At 27.1% G+C, this 24,449-nt stretch overlaps 1 protein-coding gene across 1 annotated transcript in view; it reads left to right on the top strand.

The window, feature by feature from the left end:
• Positions 1-11,920: 11,920 nt before the first annotated feature.
• LOC107440224 (uncharacterized) overlaps positions 11,921-24,449 on the top strand; it is a 35,364-nt gene continuing 22,835 nt past the window's right edge. The window contains exons 1-2 of the mRNA XM_016053082.3: positions 11,921-12,053; positions 15,490-15,655. The gene's annotated coding sequence lies outside the window, so the exon portion shown is untranslated. The remainder of the gene's footprint in view (positions 12,054-15,489; positions 15,656-24,449) is intronic.

The following is a 24,449-nucleotide window of genomic DNA, read 5'->3' as shown; positions in this document are numbered from 1 at the left end:
TGAAATTTTTATAATTTCGTAAGCTAAATTTTAGTATAAATAAAAAAATTTCTTTCCCACTTTTTTATGCAATCTATTTATAAAATAAAAGTAGTTCTGAATGTACACATTTTTAAGTTCGAAATTAGAAACATAGTAAATGAAGAAAAAAAAATTATCACTCAGAAGATAGTTTTTTATTTTATCATTTCTTGCTATATTTTACAGCTTACAAATTTACTTTTAGTGTCTCATTTCCGAACCACTTCTACAAATGAGTATTTCCTTTTTAGTCGGAAATAGCACTTAAATTTATTGAAGTTTTAAAATAAAAGTTTATTTGCTTGCTTTGTAAGCAACTAAGCTGTGAAAATAACAAAAAAGTTATTCTATTTTTCCTGTTGAATCAACTCTTGCCAAAATAAATATTTATTTTTTTTAGAGATAAGATAAAAGCATACAATACTAGTAAACGCAAAGAGACGATATTGATGAATAAGTTTAATTATTTTAGTTTAATTTAATTAATCGGAATATTTGTGCAGTTGAAAATAAAAGTTTTTTCTGAGCTAGAGTGGTACAAAAAATAATTATTTTGTAACTAGTTATGTTTGTGTCTTGTAATTTAAATTTATTTAAATTAAACAGTCCATAGTTATTTAAACTGTCAGTCGATAAAATGTGTTTAATTACTGGATACAAATAATTTGTGAAAATAAATGACATTCTTTTAAAAACAGTATTATTTTTGTATTTTTTTCTTGCGAACTATTAGATGGATTCATTTCAACTTCATATTTCTTATCCTTAAAATTCCAAACATTTTTACATCATTACGAAATGTTTGACATTGTTGAATTATATGATTAATATAACAAAAAATCTCGCTTTCGTAAAAGCAGGAGTTCAAATCGAGCCGACCGAAGATTCCCCATGTAGTAAATGGTGACTGGTGCACGCTAACTCTGTCCGGTCACAAAGTTCTCGATTTTCTCATAACAAATCAATACCACTTGTGGTACTAAACAGGAGATTGATTCAAGTTAAAATTGCGATCTGTGGATGAATAAATGAATGTATGAATGGGTGCATCCTATAAACGGCTGTGGCAGAGTCGAATTCTTGCCCATAGAGGGCGCCACTGGGGAACAGGAACAAACGCAACCCTTGCCGTAATGGCCTACTACAACAAGAACAAAAAATTTTAAATTATTTTATATTTACTGCTTCATACTTATTGCCCCCGCCTCGTAGGTGGCCGAGCGGTTAGCGAGCCTGATATCGAATCCCTTGCAGCGCATGGATGTTGCTCGATGCGCGCCAACGGTTGCTCGAATCCCTCTCAGGGCATGAATGTTTCTCTATGTGTGTTGTCTTCTGCTGTGTGAATGTGGCTCTTCTTATGAACGTATCTGTGGCAGTGTGGTGTGGGTATTTTTACCAGCCTCCGTGACTTATGTTCCCAATTGCTCACTGGGCATAACATAAAATGCGCAACAGTTCCAGTATATCTAGTGACGAACAGTGCCCTCCGTTAGAAAAAGAAAATAATAATTGCGTCAGTCATGCAAAGCGAATAAATGAAATAAACTTGAGGAGGTAAAATATTCAATTGATTTAAACATCTAATCAACTGATAATTTTTATGAGAATGATAACTAAATTTGATAAATTATAAGGAAGAGGTAGCTAGTGTGTACATTCTTTATAAGTTTTCCAAGAAAAGCTTACCAATCACTTTTTTGAACGCTTCTAGTTTTTTTTTATTTAAATTTGTTTTGAATTATATATATATATNACATTTTTGGAAATTTCTTCGTGAAATAACTTCCAAATAGCGAAGTGAAGTTTCTATTTAACGAACTTTTTTTTGAGATCCACTTTTCTTATTTCCGTAAAATTTCAGAATATTTTAAACTTGTTAACGCATTTTATGGGGGAAATGCCCTTGAATTGATTTTTAAAGCCACTTAACATTTAGAGAAAGCAGTAAAATTCATTTCCCTTTTTTTTTTTTTTTTGCATTTCAAGCAAAAAACTCAAACAAAATTAACGGATTTTATCAGTAGCCATTAAACTTAAGAATGCATGTGGTAATGCGGGTTTAATATTACTTTAATAATTAATGCAGCGATAATTTTACTCATAAATTTAGCTTCTTTTAGTTTGAAATGTATGTAGCATGATAGTATAACACTGGATAATGTTTTGCTCTATTTGCTTTCCATGCACTTTCCTTATAGTCTTAAGATTTATAAAATAAATAGTCGATACTACCTTGAAAGATAAAGGTGTATTAATTGCTATTTTAATGATGTCTACTTTTTATGAATTTAAAACCTGTTTTGTGTCGCTTAAGTATTTCAAAAGGTGATTTTCTATTTAGTGAATTTTCTATGTAAAGAACTTATTATCGGGATTTAGCGACTTTGTTAAATAGAGGTCCGACTGATATTTTCGCTGATCCGTGAATATCGGATGGTTGCAGCGGGTGCAAATCCAGCTATAACCCTGGCTGTATTTTTGTTATAAACAGTGCGTCTCTTTGTGCGTATCTTTGTCATGTACAGTGTCACGTACAAAAAAATAAAAGGATCAACCTGAATAACTTTTGATCCAATGATCGAAAATTCACGTTCTTGAACTCAATCGTAATGGTTCGAGGGGTTGATTTCATATATGCTAATTAAATAATGCAAACGATATTTTAAGATACGAAATCTGACACAAAACGTACTTGCTCTGAATAAACATATCTTTTTTGTTGTTGACTGATTTCGATTTATAACCCCCTTAAATATAGGGGTTAGCCATAATCTGGGAAATATGGTCTCAATAGTTTAGTCATGAAAGTGATTCAAAATTTGGGACCTCATAATGCTGATTTTACTTGTTGCATATTTTGTCATATTTCGCAAACTTCTTAAGTGAATTAAAAAAATTTTGCACACATTTATGAAATTAAATTTATCCAAATATACATCTATGAAAAACATTTAAAATTCAATTTTTCTATACCTAAAATTCAACTATTCAACCGATTTCGTTCAAATTTTGCATTTTGCCATTTAAAATAACAATCTTCAAAATGATATAACTGAAATTTTGCATACCTTATGCCTTTGCAAATGTAAAAATTTGTATACCTTAAAATTCAAAAACTTTTCGACTATTTTTAAATAAATTAATGAAAAATAACAAATATTAACCGAAACATATATTTTTTTGCTTAGAACTACCTGTATCTGAACGAATTTTATAATTGCAAGTAAAAAAATTTCAATTCACTCAATAAATTATCGAGATATGATGAAATACACAAAAAGTAAAATTAAGTTTAAGGGGACCACAGATTGAATCGTTCTCCTGACCAAACTATTAGGATCATGTCTCCCAGATTGTGGCCATTCCCTATATTTTCGGTACTAAAAAAAAAACGAATTCATTGGGAAAAAACCCATGTTTATTCTAAGAATGTACGTTTCTATGCGTGATTGCGTTTTAATGTCTGATTTCATAACTTAAGGCAACGTCTGTACTTATAAAGTAGCATATTTGAAGTCAGCCTCTCAAACCATAAAGAATGAGTCCTAGAAGGTTAAGATCCGATGTTAGGATCCGATGCTCAAAAGTTATTCAGGGTTGGCGTTATTTTTTTTTTGCGCCCTGTACTGTCTTAATTTGCGCTATCTGTTCTTAATCTTGACAAGGGCTTATAAGTCGTACTTTTTAATGAGCACCAAAGCTTGCATTTGTATGGTTGCAATAAATAAATAAATCCCATACCTACGTGTCTACGTGCCTGGTTGGTAGATTTACTTTCACCATATAATCCACGGAGAGTCTTCTGCCAGCAGGGAGCAACCTCGTGACCTCTTGGACATGAGCCCAACTCCCTACCAACCAGGTTATACCGGCTCCACTCATGACATATTATCTCTAATTATTAAAACCGATGATCTAAAATACCATCAAATAATGTTTAAAAAGCAAGTTTAGATTTTACCTTCTCAACATAAAAACCTTTTTTTTTAAAATTTGCTGCTTAAAAATCAGTTGTCTTAACAACTGCTAAGGAAAGTGTAAGGCACTTTTGCTAATCTTCCAAAATTAACAGAAAAATTTCGAGTGATAAATAACAGAAATGTTTAATTTGCCTACATTAATTTGCCTTCACTCTTATAATAAATTTGCTGTAAATACTATAAATTAAAATTTAATGTCGAATTTATGTTTTATATTATTTTAACATCTCAATATCAAGATCGCATTTTTTTTAAAAAAATAATCTTATTATAATATTAAATATCTTGAACTGAACTGGGAAATTACTCATACAAATTTTTCTGAAAATGTTCTGTTCCATTTGATAGAGATTAAACGTTGCCAAAATTTAAAAACGGATTTCAAAATGACAAAAAAGGTTTAAATTGTTGAATTTATTTAAATCAGTTATTAAAAAATTTAATATACTAGCCCTTTTTTTCCTTAAATTAAACTGAAATCAAAGAAAAAAAAATTTTTATGTCTAATTTCTAAAATTAAAGCTACGTAATAAAAATATTTCTTTACATTTGTCTCATCTTTTTAAATTAAACAAAAATAACAATTCATAGAATAATTTGTGAAAAAAATTAGATCTAAGAAATTCTCATTAGAGGCATTTTTTCAGAAGCTCTTTTTGTGAATAATTGATTTTATTTTGTTTTTCAAATACTTATATGAATTTATCTTTTAAAAGGATATCCTTTTATCTTTTAAATATTAATTTAAATTAATTATTACATCTCTTTTTTTACAATAATTGAATCAGAAAAATAATGTCTTTTCTGAACGTTTCAATATGTCTTTATCATTATTGTGTACTTCACAAACGCTTTAGACATTTTAAGGTGAAATGATTTGAGGTTAATAAACTTTTAATTTTTTCTTTCAATTTCTGCTTAAATGAGCCTCCGAATTTCAAAATATGTAGATTTTCATAATTGTATATTTTTTTGAGTTTTAAAAATAGTGCGGCACACCGAAAACATTTGCAATATTTACCAAAGAGCATAAGACTTCATAAATGCCGCAAAAAAAAAATTGTTTTTGGGTTCCGACTCCGTTAATTAAATTTTTCCGACTTGTATTATCAGAAAAACCTACCGCGATGATCAAAGACTCGTTTGCGACTTTGAATGAATCTCTTCGTCTCAAACTGACCTTGGTTGACCATCCAAGAGCATTTACTAAGTTTAACAAAGGTTACGCATTTACTATCTAAAGAAAACTAAGCGAACCGATACATCTGGTGTAACTTCTTTCTTCAAAGCTACAGTGCGCAAAAAGATAAACGGACCACCCAAAATAACTTTTGATGTAATGACCGAATCATTCTAGGACTCGATCGAATTTTAAAAATACGACTTTTTCAAATTTTGATTTCTTCGACCAATTTCACTTACATTTTGTATTTTAACTGTTAAAATTGAATTCTTTAAAATAATGTTAAAATATTTATGCCTTAAAATTCAAAATATTTTCGACTGTTAGTAAATAAAAAAATAAATATTTACTAAAAGTTCTATTCTGTATGAAATTATCTTTGGATAAACGAATTTAAAATTGTTAAAATACGACCTTTTCAAATTTTGATTTCTTCAACCAATTTCACTTAAATTTTGTATTTTAACTGTTACGATTGCATTGTTTAAAAAATTAAAAAAATTATGACTTAAAATTCAAATTTTTTTCGACTGTTATTGAATAAAAAAATAAATATTTACTAAAAGTTATATTCTGTATGAAATTATCGTCGGATAAACGAATTTAAAATTGTTGAAATACGATCTTTTCAAATTTTGATTTCTTCGACCAATTACACTTAAATTTTCTATTTTAACTGTTACAATTGCATTCTTTAAAATAATGTTACAAAATGTATGCCTTAAAATTCAAAATGTTTTCGACTCTTAGTAAATAAAAAAATAAATATTTACTGAAAGTTATATTCTCTACGAAATTATCTTTGGATAAACGAATTTAAAATTTTTAAAATATGACCTTTTCAAATTTTGATATCTTCGAGCAATTTCACTTAAATTTTGTATTTTAACAGTTACAATTGCGTTTTTTAAAATAATATTACAAAATGTATGCCATAAAATTCAAAATGTTTTCGACTCTTAGTAAATAAAAAAATAAATATTTACTAAAAGTTATATTCTCTACGAAATCATCTTTGGATAAACAAATTTAAAATTTTTAAAATATGACCTTTTCAAATTGTGATTTCTTCGACCAATTTCACTCAAACTTTGTATTTTAACTGTTACAATTGAATTCTTTAAAATAATGTTAAAATATTTATGCCTTAAAATTCAAAATATTTTCGACTGTTAGTAAATAAAAAAATAAATATTTACTAAAAGTTCTATTCTGTATGAAATTATCTTTGGATAAACGAATTTAAAATTTTTAAAATATGACCTTTTCAAATTTTGATATCTTCGAGCAATTTCACTTAAATTTTGTATTTTAACAGTTACAATTGCATTTTTTAAAATAATGTTACAAAATTTATGCCTTAAAATTCAAAATGTTTTCGACTGTTAGTAAATAAAAAATTAAATATTTACTAAAAGTTATATTCTCTATGAAACTATCTTTGGATAAACGAATTTAAAATTTTTAAAATACGACCTTTTCAAATTGTGATTTCTTCGGCCAATTTCACTTAAATTTCGCATTTTAACTGTTACGATTGCATTCTTCAAAAAGTTAAAAAAATTATGCCTTAAAATTCAAAATGTTTTCGACTCTTAGTAAATAAAAAAATAAGTATTTACTGAAAGTTATATTCTCTACGAAATTATCTTTCGATAAACGAATTTAAAATATTTAAAATATGAGCTTTTCAAATTGTGATTTCTTCGACCAATTTCACTTAAATTTTGTATTTTAACTGTTACAATTGCATTCTTTAAAATAATGTTACAAAATTTATGCCTTAAAATTCAAAATGTTTTCGACTGTTTGTAAATAAAAAAATAAATATTTACTAAAAGTTCTATTCTTTATGAAATTATCTTTGGATAAACGAATTTAAAATATTTAAAATACGACCTTTTCAAATTTTGATATCTTCGAGCAATTACACTTAAATTTTGTATTTTAACTGTTACAATTGCATTCTTTAAAATAATGTTACAAAATTTATGCCTTAAAATTCAAAATGTTTTCGACTCTTAGTAAATAAAAAAATAAATATTTACTGAAAGTTATATTCTCTACGAAATTATCCTTGAATAAACGAATTTAAAATTTTTGAAATATGACCTTTTCAAATTTTGATTTCTTCGACCAATTTCACTCAAATTTTGTATTTTAACTGTTAAAATTGCATTCTTTAAAATAATGTTAAAAAATTCATGCCTTAAAATTCAAAAATTTTTTGACTGTTATTAAATAAAAAAAAATATTTACTAAAAGTTATAATCTCTATGAAATTATCGTTGAATAAACGAATTTAAAATTGTTAATATTTTTAAATCACTTAAAAAATTATTGAGATATGGTGAAATATTCAAAATGTAAGATTAACATTAAGGATTCCCAACTTTGGACCTAACCGAACTATTGGGACCATATTTCCAACATTGAGGCTACCGATAATAATTTGGGAGTAAGAAATCTGAATCCGTCGGAAAAAAGGTAAGTTTATACAGAGAAATACGTTTTTGTGTCTGATTGAAATATCGTTTACATCATTTAATTAGCATATTTGAGGTCATCCCCTTGAACCGTTAAGAATGAGTTCTAGAAGGTGAAAATCCTATCTTTAGATTAAAAGTTATTCAGTGTGGTCCATCTTTTATTATGCCCACTGTGCAATATGGTTATACTTTTTTATTTCTATTTTTATGCATACTCCTTAATACATACTCCTTAATTGAAAATTACTCATTAATTGAAAAAATTAATAAATTATTCATTAATTAAAAATTGTTCGTAATTAGTTTCAAAGATTAATTAAAAATCGATCCGAATTTATCTTGAAAAAATTTATAAACATTAAAAAGATGTTAAAATTTCAATATGCCAATACTTCAATACCTCTTCAACACCAAATTCTGTTTAGCAAACAATAAGTCAATATTTTACGACCTTTTAGTAAAAATAAAAAATAAAAGTGTAGCTTATGTTTAATCAAAATGTCAAATGCAAATTAAAACATTATAAATAAAGTATGCATGAAGCAAATAAATGGCTTTTAGTGTACTTGTAAAAGTTACCATTGACAGTTTTTAAATGTATATACGCTGATTTATCAAATCAAAAGCCCTCAGAATGAATGTAAATTTACTAATTAGTGAGCACTATAATCATATTCAATGCAATGTTTATTCATTTAAAACTTAGAAATACATAAAGAAATACTTAAATTACTCTCCATAGCTAAATGATAGATTGAAATATTTAAACAAACTGCTTGAAATGCAAAAAAATTGAAAACGCAAAATTATTCTACGATTTCACATTTTACGTAACCAAAAAGCGATATCTAAATTGAATCCTTTTACTCAAGGGTTTCCTATCGAATAACATGGGAGCAATTTAAAGAATCGGGAAACATGGAATTCTATCCTTAAAACCAACGAGAAATAAACTATTCTCCTCGATACAACTTTTTATTACCATTTCTTTCGAAGAAAAACAAGATATGAGTATTAATGATTAATTTAAATTGCTAATCCAACAACCTTTAAAAATTTTAACTTTATGGCCTCGATCTTGCGAGCTTTATTTTTTTTTTTTTTTAATCTTTATCGAAAAGGTCATTCCTGTTTAGTATGAGATAGACAAATATTTCTATTTTGATAAAGCAAAAGTATTTTAAAATATGCAATGAAGCAAAATTAAAAATTCTCTCTATAATTCATGTATTATACGCAGAAAAAGGATGACATAACTTTTTATCTAATGAACGGATCTCGAATTTGTTCTCAATCTTTATGGTTTAAGGGGCCTATCCTTAAATGTGTTAGCGTAGACGGTATATAATATATATAAGTGTAGACGGTATTTTAAAACTAAACTAAACTCCGTGGCCTGACAGCCCATAGAAGGCCAAGGCCTACTGTGCCCTTCTCAGTTTTCTTAACCTTTGGGCTCTGAGGTGTAAGAGCAGATGTTCCGGTTGGTTGGTCAGCCCAATGTGGAACCCCCAGTGTTTAGCTCCCAGCTTGGAAATCATTTTATCGACCCCCTGAAGGGATGAAAGGCTGAGTCAACCTATTGCCCGGCCCAAGGATCGAACCAGGGACTTGTGACAACACAGCGTGAAGCGCTACTGCTCAGCCACCGGGAGTCAGACTGTAAGTTACAAAATTTGACAAAAAAATTTACTTTCTGCAAGAGCGGCGCCAGTAGGGGATCAGGGGGCATTTGTCCCCTATCGGGCATCGTTTACCCGGCTATCGGGACAAATTTAAAAATTGTTGGGAAAATGCTACCGTCTTAAAAAGAAATATAATTACATTATCAAACAAAACTTATTTTTTGTAAATAAGAATAAATTAAAAACATTAACATGAGAACGTTCTCTTTTTACTTACACTTTACCACTACTTCGTGTTCACTTTTTCTCAAAAAATTCTGATAGACAAGTCTTTTGTTTGTGTCCATATGGAAAGTTATTCAACACCCCAGAGGGACAAGAAGACTGTCCTAGCTCCTACCCCATTGTCCACAGTTTATTTTACTTTTTGGAATTGACTATAATACCTGCACACTTTCACCGCATTCAGTAACGGACAATATTTTGTTAAACGTCACACCATTTTACGTGAAGAATTCCGTCTTTAAATTATTTGGAGGAAATGAAGGAGTAAGTATGTTTTGTCAATCATTCTTCTTTAATTTGCTCTAAAATTGTGTATATATTTATATATGCTAATAAATTCAATTATAATTGCTCATATATGAGTAAAAATATTAAAACAGAGTAGTAAATGAATCTGCACATTATGGTATCAAAATTAGCGATTTTAGCTTCTTAGAAACTCACTTGAAAAAAATTATGTGAAAAAAAAATTTAAAGTAGAAAATGCGTTTTAATTTAATTATTTGAAATTCTTTGAGCCTATCGGGGGTGACTTGACCCCCTGTTGGACAAAGTCTGGTGCCATGATTGACTTTCTCTGAGTAAACTTGTCCTCTCTGTTACCAGATTTGAACCAGAAAATTCCGTGCAAAAATTTATTTTTCGTGGTTGCTTATATTTTTATTTTTTAATTTAATAATTGTTGAAAGAATTTAAGTTAAAGTTTTATCCAAAAATTTAATCTTCGTAATTTTTAACGAAAAAAATTTAAAGGTAATTGGTTGAATAGTTCTTGAGAAATAAAAGTTTAAAAATATGATTTCTATAAGACAGAGGTGTTAGAGCTGAAAACTAAAATTAGCATTAATGGGTCCAGGCTTTTGATCAATATCCTGCCTGAATTATTAGGACCTAATCATCCAAATTGTGGTTATACTCCATATTTTGACCGTCAAGAATTCAAATAAGTCAGAAAAAAAAGTATGTTCATCTAGGGAGAGTACATATTTGTAACTAGTTTAGTGACATAAAATATCATCTTTTCAGAAATAAAAATAAAAAGTTCATCTGATGCTCTTTTCTCTTTTGAACCATTAAGATATCCTCTTGATACTTGAAAATCCACTCAAAATGTCAAATAATGAAAAGCATGTTAAATAATGAAAATCACGTCTTCAGTATACTAATAAAGAGATTAGTGAAAAGACAAGTTAAATAACATTTATGAAAAATATTTCTCACATAAACTTAATTAAAAAATTTATGGAAAAATGTCAAATAATGAAAAGCATGTTAAATAATGAAAATCACGTCTTCAGTATGCTAATAAGGAGATCAGTGAAAAAGCATGCTAATGAGCATTAGTGAAAAATACATCTTCAATCAACGTAATGAAAAGATTTATGGAAAAATGTCAAATAATGAAAAGCATGTTAAATAATGAAAATCACGTCTTCAGTATACTAATAAAGAGATTAGTGAAAAAGCATGCTAATGAGCATTAGTGAAAAATACTTCTTCAATAAACATAATGAAGAGATTTGTGGGAAAATGTGTTAGCTAAAATTATAAAAAAAAGCACCTCTTCAATACACATAATGAAGCGATTAGTGGGGATGTATATTAACATTAATGAAGATCATATCTTCAATACGCTAATAAGGAGATAAGTGAAAAAGCTTGTTAAAAAACATTTATGAAAAATATTTCTTTCATAAACTTAATTAAAAGATTTGTGAAAGAACGTATTAGCTAAAATTAATGAAAAAATCGTTGTCATTAAGTCTACTTTAAAGTATACGTAATGAAGAGCTAAGTTTAAAAGCGTGCTGCGATCACGATATTGGAAGGGTACTCTTTTTTTTTTTACTTGTAATTTTATAATCTCCAGATCCACAATTAAACTAATTTCAAATGAGATGTAATAAAGTTATCTCTTTTATCAATGAATGTGTTTTTATATATTATTTCAATCCATAAAATTTTAATTATTGCATTTTTTTAATTATTGAAATAGTCATAAGATTTATACATATTCTCATAAATTCTACATGATGTATTTTTATTTCATAGTTTTATAGGGAAAAAAATAACAATATTTAATTAATTTTACTTTATGTAATGCTTAACCAATTATAAACGGATATAAATATGTAAATTTTCCTCTAAAAACCAAAACGACAGAAAAAGCTTTATTAAGTTTAAATTTTAAACTATGAGTTATTACTTAATAAATTATTCGTAAACCCGGATGCTTATTTCGTTCATACAAGATATTTCCATCAGATTTCTTTAAACTTGACCCCGATTTCTCAAGGGTTCCCTAAAGAATAAGAAGGGGGCAGTTCTAAGTGTCCCGGAAGCAGCGTTACTCGCCGTTAGAAGCGACGAAAACTCGTTTGTGTTTGATCTAGTGACCTCGTTGAGTTTTTCCTACATTGAATAGAGAGCGCAGCCATTCTTACGATGATCGCGGAGCAGTGAACAGGTAAGGACGTCATTCTGGACTTCTTTTCGCTCTTCCTTTCCTTCGCGCGATGTAAACAATCTTGTTTATGCGCGGTTTCAGTTTTCTTCATTTAAATAGTTTCAAATATTTCTGTTTTTAATCTTGTTTTGAGTTATGCACAAAAATAATTTTTTTTACAAACGATATTTTTGTCAGTGAATAAAAAATGAAAAAAGATTTTTTTCAAACGATATTTTCGTTTGTGTTTGTTTTTAAAGAATTAATTGTTTGGCACATTTTTCGGCCTGCTATACTATGCGCAGATATATTTTTATTATTATGGTTATAAACTGTCTATAGGTCTGCTTTATTATACGTATGCCTATTTTTATTTATTATTTTTTTTAAGAAAATGAATTATTTTACGCATTTTTATTCGCTATGTATTATTATGATGCGTATATACATTTTTACTTTTAAGAGAATAAATCGTTTTGCACATTTTTTCGACTTGCGTCGCTAAATGAATATATATTTTTATTTTCAAAGGAATAACTTGTTCTGCACAGTTTTTTCTTTGAACAAAATGAATTATTTTACGCATTTTTATTCGGTATGTATTATTATGATGCGTACATACATTTTTACTTTTAAGAGAATAAATCGTTTTGCACATTTTTTCGACTTGCGTCGCTAAATGAATATATATTTTTATTTTCAAAGGAATAACTTGTTCTGCACAGTTTTTNTATTTTTAAAGGAAAAAATTGTTTTACACACTTTTTCGATCCACATTATCAGACGTTTTTATACATTTGTTTTTAAGGAATTAAAGTATTTTAAACATTTTAGATTTGCTTCATTTACACGCATGCATATTTTTATTTTTAAGGAAATAAATTATTTTGCACATTTTCATTCGGTATGCATTATTATGCGTAGATTCATTTTTATTCTTAAGGAAATAAACTGTTTTGAATAATTTTTCGAATTTTTTAAAGTAAACTTGTTTTTCACTGCTTTTTGAAGTGTATTATTATGTGAATATATATATAATATTTTTATTTAAAGGAATAAATTTTTTTCCACGTTTTTTTAAACCTGCATTATTATACGTTTTTATATATTTGTTTTTCAGGAATTAAATTGTTTCAAACATTTAAGATTTGCTTCATTTACACGTATGCATATTTTTATTTTTAAGGAAGTAAATTATTTTGCACATTTTTATTCGGTCTGTATTATTATGCGTAGGTTCATTTTTATTTTTAAGGAAATAAATTGTTTTGGATATATATATATATATACATTTTGGCCTTCATTGTTATACAAATATATATATTTATATTTTTAAGGGAATAACTTGCATTGCACAGTTTCTTTTTTGGTGTGTATTATTAGATTTTTTTATATATATATATCTATATATATTATTTTTATTTTGTATTTTTATTCTTAACGGAATAAATTTTTTTCTAGAATTCTTTTACCTACATTACTATAAGTTTTTATATATTTGTTTTCAAGAAATTAAATTATTTTACACATTTTAGATTTGCATCATTATACGCATAGATATTTTTCATTTTAAGAAAATATATTATTTCGCTTTTTTTTCTTCTTTTTTTGTCTATATTTATTCGCATGTCAGTGTTAATGTTTTATAGAATAAGTTATTTTGTACATTTTTTCAGTCGGAATTAATGTTCTTTTTTTTTAAGTGATAAATTATTTTTCTCATTTTTACGGCTTGCATTGTAAAACAGAAGTAAGCTCTTCATTTTGACAAAATTTAAAAATGGCATTTTTTGCTAATTATTTTATGAAAATAGTATCGATTTTTTGTGTCACAGATTTTTAGGAAGGGGCAATTATAATAATATTTGTGTTATTCTTTATTGGTGAGGGATTAGCTTTTACAAAACTTATTTTAAGTTAATTCTTTTTTGATAAACTATATTTTTGTAGTTTTAAATTTTGCAGTCATAAGCTTATATATTAACACCATAAAGTCATAACAATTTACATTTCAAACGCTTTACATAAACAAAGCATCATTAAAGGTTAAATAAAAATCTAGAATAAACAGAAAGAAAACTTTTACAAAAGAAAGTAAAAAAATCAAAATGTTCTTATTGGGCAAGTTTAAAAACTTTGAATTGCGATAAAATTCGAACATTTTACATAAACTCTCAACATTATCATCAACATAATTTAAAATTGAAATCAAAATAAAATTAAAAGTGATTAAACTTTTGTTTTGGTAAAAAAGAAAAGAAAATTATACTATATAAATTTTCCTTCGATTTGCAATATATAATAATGATTCACATTGATTTATTTTTATTTGGATTACAATAAATAATATTATTGCTAGTTGTTTCCTGATTTTGTTCCAAACATTTTCCAGCTACTTCTTTCTATTTATATTTCGAAACACTTGACATTTCTGGCCAATTTTAATTTTAATGATGTGCCCTAGCTTGTTTAGAAGTTTGCCTCAAAACTTAGGCGACCCTTTGTTATACATAAAGTTTTTAAACTTGTACATTTCAACAAGAAATAGGCTAACAACGTCATTTAAAAAAAAACTGAAGCTTAGAGAGTGAAACTAATTGCAGATTTGAAATCAGCGATACGAATAGATCTAAGAACTATAAAATAATCTCGTGTAACGGATAAATGAAAAGTTTCTCAGGCCAATTTTTGCTAAATTGGAGAAAGTTCAGAGCTAAACTTAAAATAGTTGTACTAAAATCTCTATTTTTAAATCTGTCCAGAAGGAAGGAAACAGGTAGTATTTTTTCTCAAATGCAAATTCTGTTCTAGAAATCGGTTGCATAACAAAAACCCGTTCTAAGTAGCATGTGGTACTTGGTTTACCTGAAAGACAATTTTTTAACACTTGTAGTTATATTTAACTTGTCAAAATTTGCTGCACCGGCAAAAAAAAAAAAAAAAAAAAAAAAAAAAAAAAAAAAATGAAATCTTTATACTTAGAATTTCGTTGACCTTGTAAAAATTGTTTAACAGGCACATATGTTGACCTTCTAGATTTTCTTTTTTTTACTGGCACTTTAATTTAATATTGTTTCGAATGAATACTTTCGGTATTCTTTTTTTTATATTAAATTTATATTATTTACCAAAATAATTCATTTTATATTAATGTTTTTCATTTTAATATTTTTTCGAATGAATATTTTCGGTATTCCTTTTTCAGATTAAACATATATTCTTTACTAAAATAATTTATTTATTTATTTTTTGATTTTTACTTCATCTCATTTTTTAAAATATTTTCTAGATTAAAATTTAAATTTAATTGAAAATTCTAAAATTTTTAATAGAGGCACTGTAAAGGCATTTGTTTAAAGCAAATCTTTTAAATTGTTGCTGTTTAACCGTTTTTAAAATATTTCTGATGTTGAAGCATTTTAATATTTGTTTTTGATAATTTGTTATCTTTTTTCAGGTTTTGAACATTACTGTTTTTCTTTCATGCCATTCAAGATATTTTCCTTAGATAAATTATCGAACCATTTTGAGAAATCCAATAAACATCAAATTATGAATAATGAAAGTGAATTGAAATTATTTTGATACTAATTTGAGATTGATCAAGTGACTATAATGCTGAAGTAAGTAGAAAATATATCGTTTTACTAATTATACTCTTTCAGAAAAATTGGTTCAACATTGAATCGTAATATCAGTATCTTGCATCATAATACGATGAAAATTTTTTGCGACCTTATGAGATTGTATATTCAAGTATATTTTCGTTAAAACTGAACCATTATACCATGTAATAAAGTTTACAATAACCTTAAAGTGTTAAATTCAACTTTTTTTTCGTTTCATTTAGCAATAAATTTGTATTGAAATTTTCTGCAACCTTGATGAGATGTTAAATTCAACCATTTTCCCGTTTCATTACACCTATACCCTGCAATCAAATTTTCTACAACCTTAATGAGATGTTAAATTCAATCATTTTTCCGTTTCATTATGCCATGCAATTAAAATTTCTGCGAACCTAATGAGATGTTAAATTCAACCTTTTTTCCTTATCTTTATGCTCTGCAATCAAATTTTCTGCAACCTTAATAAATTATTAAATTCAACAATTTTTCAGTTCCATTATACCTTGTAATCAAATTTTCTGCAACCATTCAAATCAATCATTCAGCCATTTTTCCATTCAATTATATCCTGCAATTAAATTTCCTGCAACCTTAATGAGATGTTAAATTCAAGCATTTTTCTTTAACCATTTTTCTATTTCATTATACACTACAAACAAATTTTCTGCTGCCTTAATTAGATGCTACACTCTACTATGTTTCTGTTTCATTATATCCTTCTATCAAATTATCTGTAACCTTATTGAGATTGATAAATTCAACCATTTTCTCATCCCATTATACCCTGTCACCAAATTTTCTGTAGCCTTAATGAGATGTTAAATTCAACCATTTAAAACTAAACCATTATACTTGTAATCTCGTTTAAGAAGTGCGGTTATATAGTACAACTTGTGATCGTGTTAAGAGGAAGCCATACCACGGGAGAAACTTTTCGTTGCAAATTCTCTTTCACGTCTATTATTAGTTTAGAATATAAAGGAAGGAAAAAATGAGTAAACCAGAAAATAAACCAGGAACCTAGAGTAAACCAGGAAGTTTCAATTTGCTGAAAAAAATTTAAAATATCAAAATGCAAACCAATTATTGGAGGAGAGCATATCCATTGCGTCAGTTATCGTCTCATAATTTATTTTTATTTTGATATCTTAAAAATTTCTTTTCAGTAATGTAAATTTCATGGCTTACTCTACGTTTACTGCAATAACCTTTTTTGTATTTAAAATTGAAATTAATCATGGAGGTGAAAGGTAAATTGCGGCGAGAAAATTTCTTCTGTTGTATGGCGTCCTATTAATATTATATCAATATTATGGTTCAACGTGGATATGGTTAGATATTATGGTTCAACGTGCTTTGAAATTTACGACAGTGTTTTTATTAAAGCGAAGTATTGTTTCAATTTTTATTGTTCTCATCCATTGAGTTCCAGTGATACAAATTATCGTATAATTACAATATGCTTAGCGTTTTCAAAAACATTAATAATAAATAAACCCTATTTATTAGGAATATTTTTCAGTATATATTTATAAAAAGTTTATGCGACACAATTTGTAATAAATTTCAATGATATTGTGCTTCAATGCACTCTGAAATTTCAGCCGTTGTTTGTATCAAAACTAAGGATTGTTTCGGTTTTTATTGCGTCATTAATTGAGTTCCATTGATAAAAATTATTTCGTTATTACAGTTTAGTATTAACTAAAATAAAATATAAGTAATTTTTAGGAATAATTATCAAGAATATAAATTCATACGAAATATTAAACGATACAATTGGAAACAAATTTGAACGATATTAAATTTCAACACACTCTAATATTTTCAACTCTGTTTGTATTAAAGCTAAGTATTGTTTCAGTTTTTATTGCATCCTCTCTTGATAAAATTTATGTCATGATTGCAGTATTACAGTATAAAAATAAATGTAATTTTTTCGGAATAATCTTCAGTATAAATTCATAAAAATATTGCAAAAATAATATTAATTCATTCAAATAATATCTTCTGATTTTTATTTCTTCTATTTCCCTAATCCTTGTGTTTTATTCAACTGTGACCAATTCTCAAACACAATCTCACCGTCTTATATCTTACTCAAGTCTTCTATTGCCATTTTTTTATTTCATTCATCAATTAACTTTCTACTGCTTTAATATATATTTCATAAATATATATTATGTAATATGTATTGCATAAAAAGTTTAGGTGTTTAGCTACGTTTTAGTGGCAGCTGCGAGTATGGAAAAATAATTCGATTTTCAATGAAGATTTGTTATTTGTTCTTTTTCTTACTATTCATATCATGTTATTTATACTTTGATATTGTATTTCCGCATCACGATATTTGCAATATTTCATGGTCATAAATGTAGACAAGTTTCTATATTTATAGTAGAAACAAAAATATAAATAAAAAATATTCATTCGGATCAAGATATTCTGCTCCGATTTCTCTTTTATTGTCTTTTCAATATTCATATCAATGATTTAGTGTCCTTTGCTATCGTTTTTATTTTTAATATCGAAAAGAATCATACGCAGAAGCTCTTGAATAAACGAAAATTATAATATGAAAATACAACTTTAGCAATTTAAATGAGTAATATAAAATATCTCGTATTGAGAGATTTAAATACGGGTGGATGTCGGTGTTTTTATAAAATAAGAACATAAAACTGCACTCGAGAAAAATGTATGGTCAAAACTACTAATAAATGGTATAAGTTACAGTGTTTCTGGCTCTATGAGAACACCAAAACACTTGGTACTATTTACTGAAGCCCTTTAGCGAGTTAGGTAAAGTTTACAATAAAATACGATTTTATAATATGTGATAAAATTCGGTAAATGTGGTAAAGTTTGGTAATTTTAGCATGATGCCTTAGAGCATGGCATAAAATCCATTTATTCAGTCAAATTTGTTTTTCAGTTTTGTATTTATTACTAAATGTGAGGTAACAAGAATTATAATTTTGATAGCCATAATTTTCCAGTAAACCGTTATCATACGAAAGAAAAATTACCAAATGAATGTTTTAGATACAGTAAGTAGTAAGAACTATCTTACTTTGCTTACTATGCTTACTTTACTGCTTACCTTAGGAACAGAAAAATTACCAAACGAATGGTTTCCAAGAAAATGGAGGAAAAAATGCATCCTAACAATTGCTCCAAACAGCCAAAATAAACTTTAGACACGATTTTCAAATCTGAAAAACTAACTGATAGTTTTTTTATAAATGACATTTCGAGCTCCGTTAATTCTGTTAAGAAATAGCGAAGAAATGAATTTTAGTTTCCTGCATCTCATTAGTGAATTTTTAGTTAATATCAGTTAACTCTCAAGTAGAATCTGTTAACTTTTGGTTTACATTAAAGTTTATGAACTAAGAACTAAATTTTGTTAGGTTTTAAATACCGAAAAGATTGTGGATGTTGGTTAATGTTCGGTTAACTTGAATGTTTGTTTATTGTTGTTTAATTTTTTATTTCGTTTGTTTTGTTTTAACTTTATATTCTTCTTACTTATCCTTTTTAACTTAGAGATAAGATTTTTTAATTCCATAACACATTAATTTCTAGCATTTTTGTCCTATAATAATCATTAGTAGTTTTATGTTCTACTTTAAATTATATTTGTTTGGAAAATATAATTGTGTAATGATTTAGAAGATATAATTGATGGACTTTGTGAAAACAAACGCTAATTTTATTGCGTAAAATAAATAAATTACGCTTCTCTTATTCTTACATTTAGTTTTAAACATATGTTTTAGTTCATATTTCAAACACAACATTTTTAAGAACAATTACACAACATATATTTAGTAGAAAAATTTATTCGTTTTTTAATGTCGAGAGGATTTTCCATGAATTTTACTTTTCATTATGTCTGGACAAGAAAAATGCTTATTTGGCTGTCTCAATCGTCTGGAAAATACATTAAACAAACATAGTGCAGTCACTAGATCATTTTTATCACTTTATAACTATCTCTAGTTGTTAAAAATAAAAATAGAAGGAACATTTTAAAGTTGATATAACATGTGTGTTATTTTCGTCATATAATAAATTGAATAGATTTTTGCAGGAAATAAATAATTCCTGAAATGCTAGATTTGATGTAAAGAAACCTTTTAAAAACTCATTTAAATGCTACTACTCATCCTTCTTGAACGTGGTATAGATCTGATAAGATATTTTGTAAAACATAATAGCATGAATATGAATTACGCACGTTGTTAATTTAAAAAAAATTTATGCTTATTTTGTATTAAAATTATGGAAAGTTTGAAGGAAATTTTCCATAATAAAATTAAATCAAATATATTTTAATAACTATTATTGTTATTCATTTTAAATTAAGAGCCTATTCAATAATACGAATATTAAAGATATTCTTCTTTAGTAAGCTATCCTCATATGTATTGTTTTGTTATTTGACAAAGGGAAGAATCCTTTCTTTTCTTGTATATTTAATTTGATAAAAGAATAGGACCATAACATGTAAATTACATTGAATTAAAAGAAATCTAGTTTCGGTAAAAAAATATATGGTGGACACTGCGTTATCGAAAACAGATTAATGCCAAACGAAAACATCCAATGTGTAATCCTTAGTGTTCCAAACACAAACGTTCAGTGTCTTTTTTAACATCCTGACACTTTGGTGTACCGACACTGAACGAAGTTCTTCATTACAGAATGCGTACTTTATATCATATTATCGTATTTTTTCGCTCACTTTCTTTTTCACTCTTCATTATTTTATTTTAACAATTATTCTTATTTCATGACAAGTGTACGGTGTCTCAGAGTTGTAACACACCTGTGCTTCGACACTGGCGCTTCATTATAGTGCCTCATATACGCGCATTATAGTGCCTCATAAACGATTATATACGCGTTTTATATGATATTATTTGTACTTTTTCACGTTCTTTCATATTTGGCTCAATTTATTTCTTTTTCTTTTCTTTCTTTTATGAAGTGTCGAAATACAGGCGTTCAGTTTCTTTTTCTACTAGTAACACATTGGTGTTTTCGACACTCAATAAGGTGCTTAATTATAGTACCAAAGCAATCATATACATGTTTTATATGGCAACATTTCCTTTTCACGTTCTTTTCTTTCTGACTGCATTTACTTCTTTTTTTTCCTGTTTTTTATCTTTTATTTAATTATTTAATGTCAAAATGCAGGTATTTGGTTTATTTTTTTAACGTCGTAACTCATTGATGTTAAATAATAATTTTATTTAATAACAGACATAACTTTAAATAATATTTTGTTTTTATTCGTGTTCTTTTTATTTTCATTTACTTTCTTTTGATCAATCTTAATTTTGATTTTCTTAGATGGTCACATGCAGAAACCACAATACAAAAAATTTGCATATTTCAATTTTCTTCAAATAAATAAATCATAAAACTATAAAAGCGGTTTAATAGCACATATATTTATTACAAAGCTATATTTGATCTGGAGTTTAAACAAAAAAGTTTTAAATGTAAACTTCCGTAAACAATTAAAAAACTTAACTTTGATTAATTTTTTTTCAGTTTTTAAGAAAACTAAATATGTCTGAGCAGCTTATTTAGTCTGTAAATTAAGGTCTGTTAAACTTAAAAAGCTGTCGTAAATCCTGTTAGCAAACTGCGCAATGTACCGTAAAAAACCTTTTCATCAATCGTATATTTTCTTTTCTAATGCATTAACATTTTGGATGAGTAAGCTTTCTTCACAAGAAAATTTAATTCTTTCAAATTTTCTAATTAAAATAATTTGTTTGCAAACGATCCGCATATTTTTAATAAAATTAAAATATTGATAATGATTACAATTAAATTAAAATAAGCTAATTTTACTAACTTAAGTCCTTTTCGATGTAAATTAAACATTTGTTAGGCAATACGAACATAACAATGGTTGCTTCAAAAGAATTTTCTAAGCAGAATTTATACATAAACGTTTTCTTAAATTCATTCATTTTTAACACATAAATAGTTATTTTTTTTCGCGTAGGCTTCTTCCTCGAGTAAGTTTTAACCTAGATTCTAAGCGTGCTTGCGACTTAATCCTTTTTTGCGTTTAACACGTTTTTCGAATTAGAGTGGTGAGCTCTGATCAGATTATTTTTTATAACTGTCTTAAGCTTTCGACTGCTTACACATCTTTATAAATCTTTTAAAAAATGAATGTAAAAACTGCACTGTATTGAAAACATAAGGCTGTTTTGAAACGCAATTAATATCCATTTTATTATAATAAAATTATCATTACAATATGCTGGCTAGAGAATTTAGCCCGCAATTGTAGCATCATACTTTTTTCGATACCCTTTAAAAATTTTGCTCTAATTGATGCGTCTGCTAACAAAAAACTATATTTCTTTTCACACAAAGCAATTTAAAATCTTTTGGACACATTATCTTTTTGTTAACAGTTGAACTATGTAAGTGACAATTAAAGGAAGAAAATCTTCACTTAAATATTTCTATTTGATATTTAAAGAACTCTTGCTAAAACCTTGCTTTGACTAAACTTCAAATGTATGAAACAGTCATTAAAGTTTAATCCATATAAAAATCAAACACGAGTTAACTTTTCTTAAACAATTTATTTACTTGGAAAAGAGAAAGCAAATCGTTGCAAAAATATTTCCATTTGACTTCAAATGCTTCTCACTAAAAGCTTCTTTTGACTAAACTTTAATGTTTAAAAAATTAATTAAAGTTTTATCTTTTATAAATCAAACGCGCTAGATATTTGTATATCAAAAGCGAATAAATATTTTGCTAGCATTTTATGTATGTAGAAGATAAAGTAAAATAAATTTTCCTAATAATCTTTGTTTGACTAAACCTCAATATATAAAAGTGCAATTGAAGTTTTATCTTCATAATTATCAAACACGTGTTAACTTTTTCTTAACAAGTCAATAACGTAGGAAACAAAGTTAAAAGAAGCAAATTTTTGCAAAAATACTTCCATTTGTCTATCAGAGGGTTTTTACTAAGAAGCTTGTCTTTACTGTAATCTCAATAAGCAAAATAGTAATTAAAGTTTTATCCTTATAATTATTAAACTCGTGTTTACTTTTTATTAACACTTCAATGATTTAAGAGACGCTAGAAGGGAAAAAAAGTGTTGCAAAAATACTTTCATTTGTCTTTTAAATAATTCTTACTAAGAAGTTTGATTTAACTAAACCTCAATGTAAAAAATAGTAATTAAAGTTTTACCTTTATAAATATCAAGCGCATGTTAACTTTTTTTAACGATTCAAATATGTAGAAGTCAAAGATGAAGGAAGCTTTTCGTTTTAAAAATATTCGCATTTAGCTTCAAAATACTTTTCCCTAAAAGCTTGTTTTGACTAAACCTCAATATGTGCTGTTGTTGTTACTAATGAGACTTGTCAAATACCAGCAAACCTATTTGGCAAAACCAAGCGAATTTAAGGCAGTGGGTGTCTTTCTTGCTTTTCAGTGGCGCCATTTATGACCGAAAATACAACTTCATCCATAGCTCGTTTACAAGGGGGACCCATTCTCATCTCCATTTATTCATCCACAGATAGCAATTTTGACCTGAACCAGAGAACTATCAATCTCCAATTCAGTAACCCCACAAGTATGGGAAGGTTTTTTTATGGAAAGTATGTTTTTAGAACATGGAGGACTTTGTGACCCAACAGATTTAACGTGCACCAGTCACCATTTATCCGCGGGGAGTCTTCGGTCGGTGGGAATCGAACTCACAACTTCTTGGACATGAGCCCAACGCCTCATCTGCCAGGCTGTCACAGCCGTAAACCGCAATATGTAAAAAAAAATCTTTTCCAATCTTTATAACGCTAAATACGTGTTAACTTTTTGTCAGTAATTCAATTATGTAGAAGACAAAGATAAAGGAAGCATAAATATTTCTATTTGATATTTAAATGCTTCTTACTAAAAATTAGTTTTGTCTGTACTTCAATGTTTGAACGAGTAATTAAAATTTTATCTTTATAATTATCAAACACGTGATAACTTTTTCTTAACAATTCAATCATGTAGGAAACAAGATTGAAAGAGGCAGATTTTTACAAAAATACGACCATTCCTCTTTTAATAGATTTTTACTAAAAAGCTTTTTTGACTAAACCTTAATGTATAAGAAAGTAATTCAACATTTTTGCTAAAAATTAAATTATGATTTATGCTAAAAAGATATTACGTTAAAAATTATTGTTAAAAAATATTAACATAATTATGATATTATGTTAAAAAGAAAATTACATTAAATTATGAATCAAATCATTTCAAACACATTCCCAGTTGAATTTTAAATGATTTCTAAAAGATTGTGCCTCAATGTGCAAAATAGTTATTAAAGTTTTATGATTATAAATATCAAACACGTGATCAAACAGGCACACTTTTTCTTAACAACTCAATCATGTAGGAAACAAGATAGCAGGAAGCAAATTTTTGCAAAAATACTACCCTTTGTCTTTTAATAGATTTTTACTAAGAAGCTTTTTTGACTAAACTTCCAGTGTTTGAAAGAGTAATTAAAATTATTAAACACGTGTTAACAATTCAATTATGATAAAAGGAAGCAAAACATTTCAAAAACATTCCCAGTTGAATTTTAAATGATTTCTAAAAGCGTGTTTTGACTGTGCCTCAATGTTTAAAATAGTTATTAAAGTTTTATCGTTATAAATATCAAGCACGTGATCAAACAGGCACACGTTCCAATTAATAACCCAAGGAAAAGAACTTGACGATT

The sequence above is a fragment of the Parasteatoda tepidariorum genome, chromosome X2 (assembly GCF_043381705.1).
Source record: "Parasteatoda tepidariorum isolate YZ-2023 chromosome X2, CAS_Ptep_4.0, whole genome shotgun sequence".
NCBI classification, from domain to species: Eukaryota; Metazoa; Arthropoda; class Arachnida; order Araneae; family Theridiidae; genus Parasteatoda; species Parasteatoda tepidariorum.
This window is presented reverse-complemented; position numbering and strand designations above follow the sequence as displayed.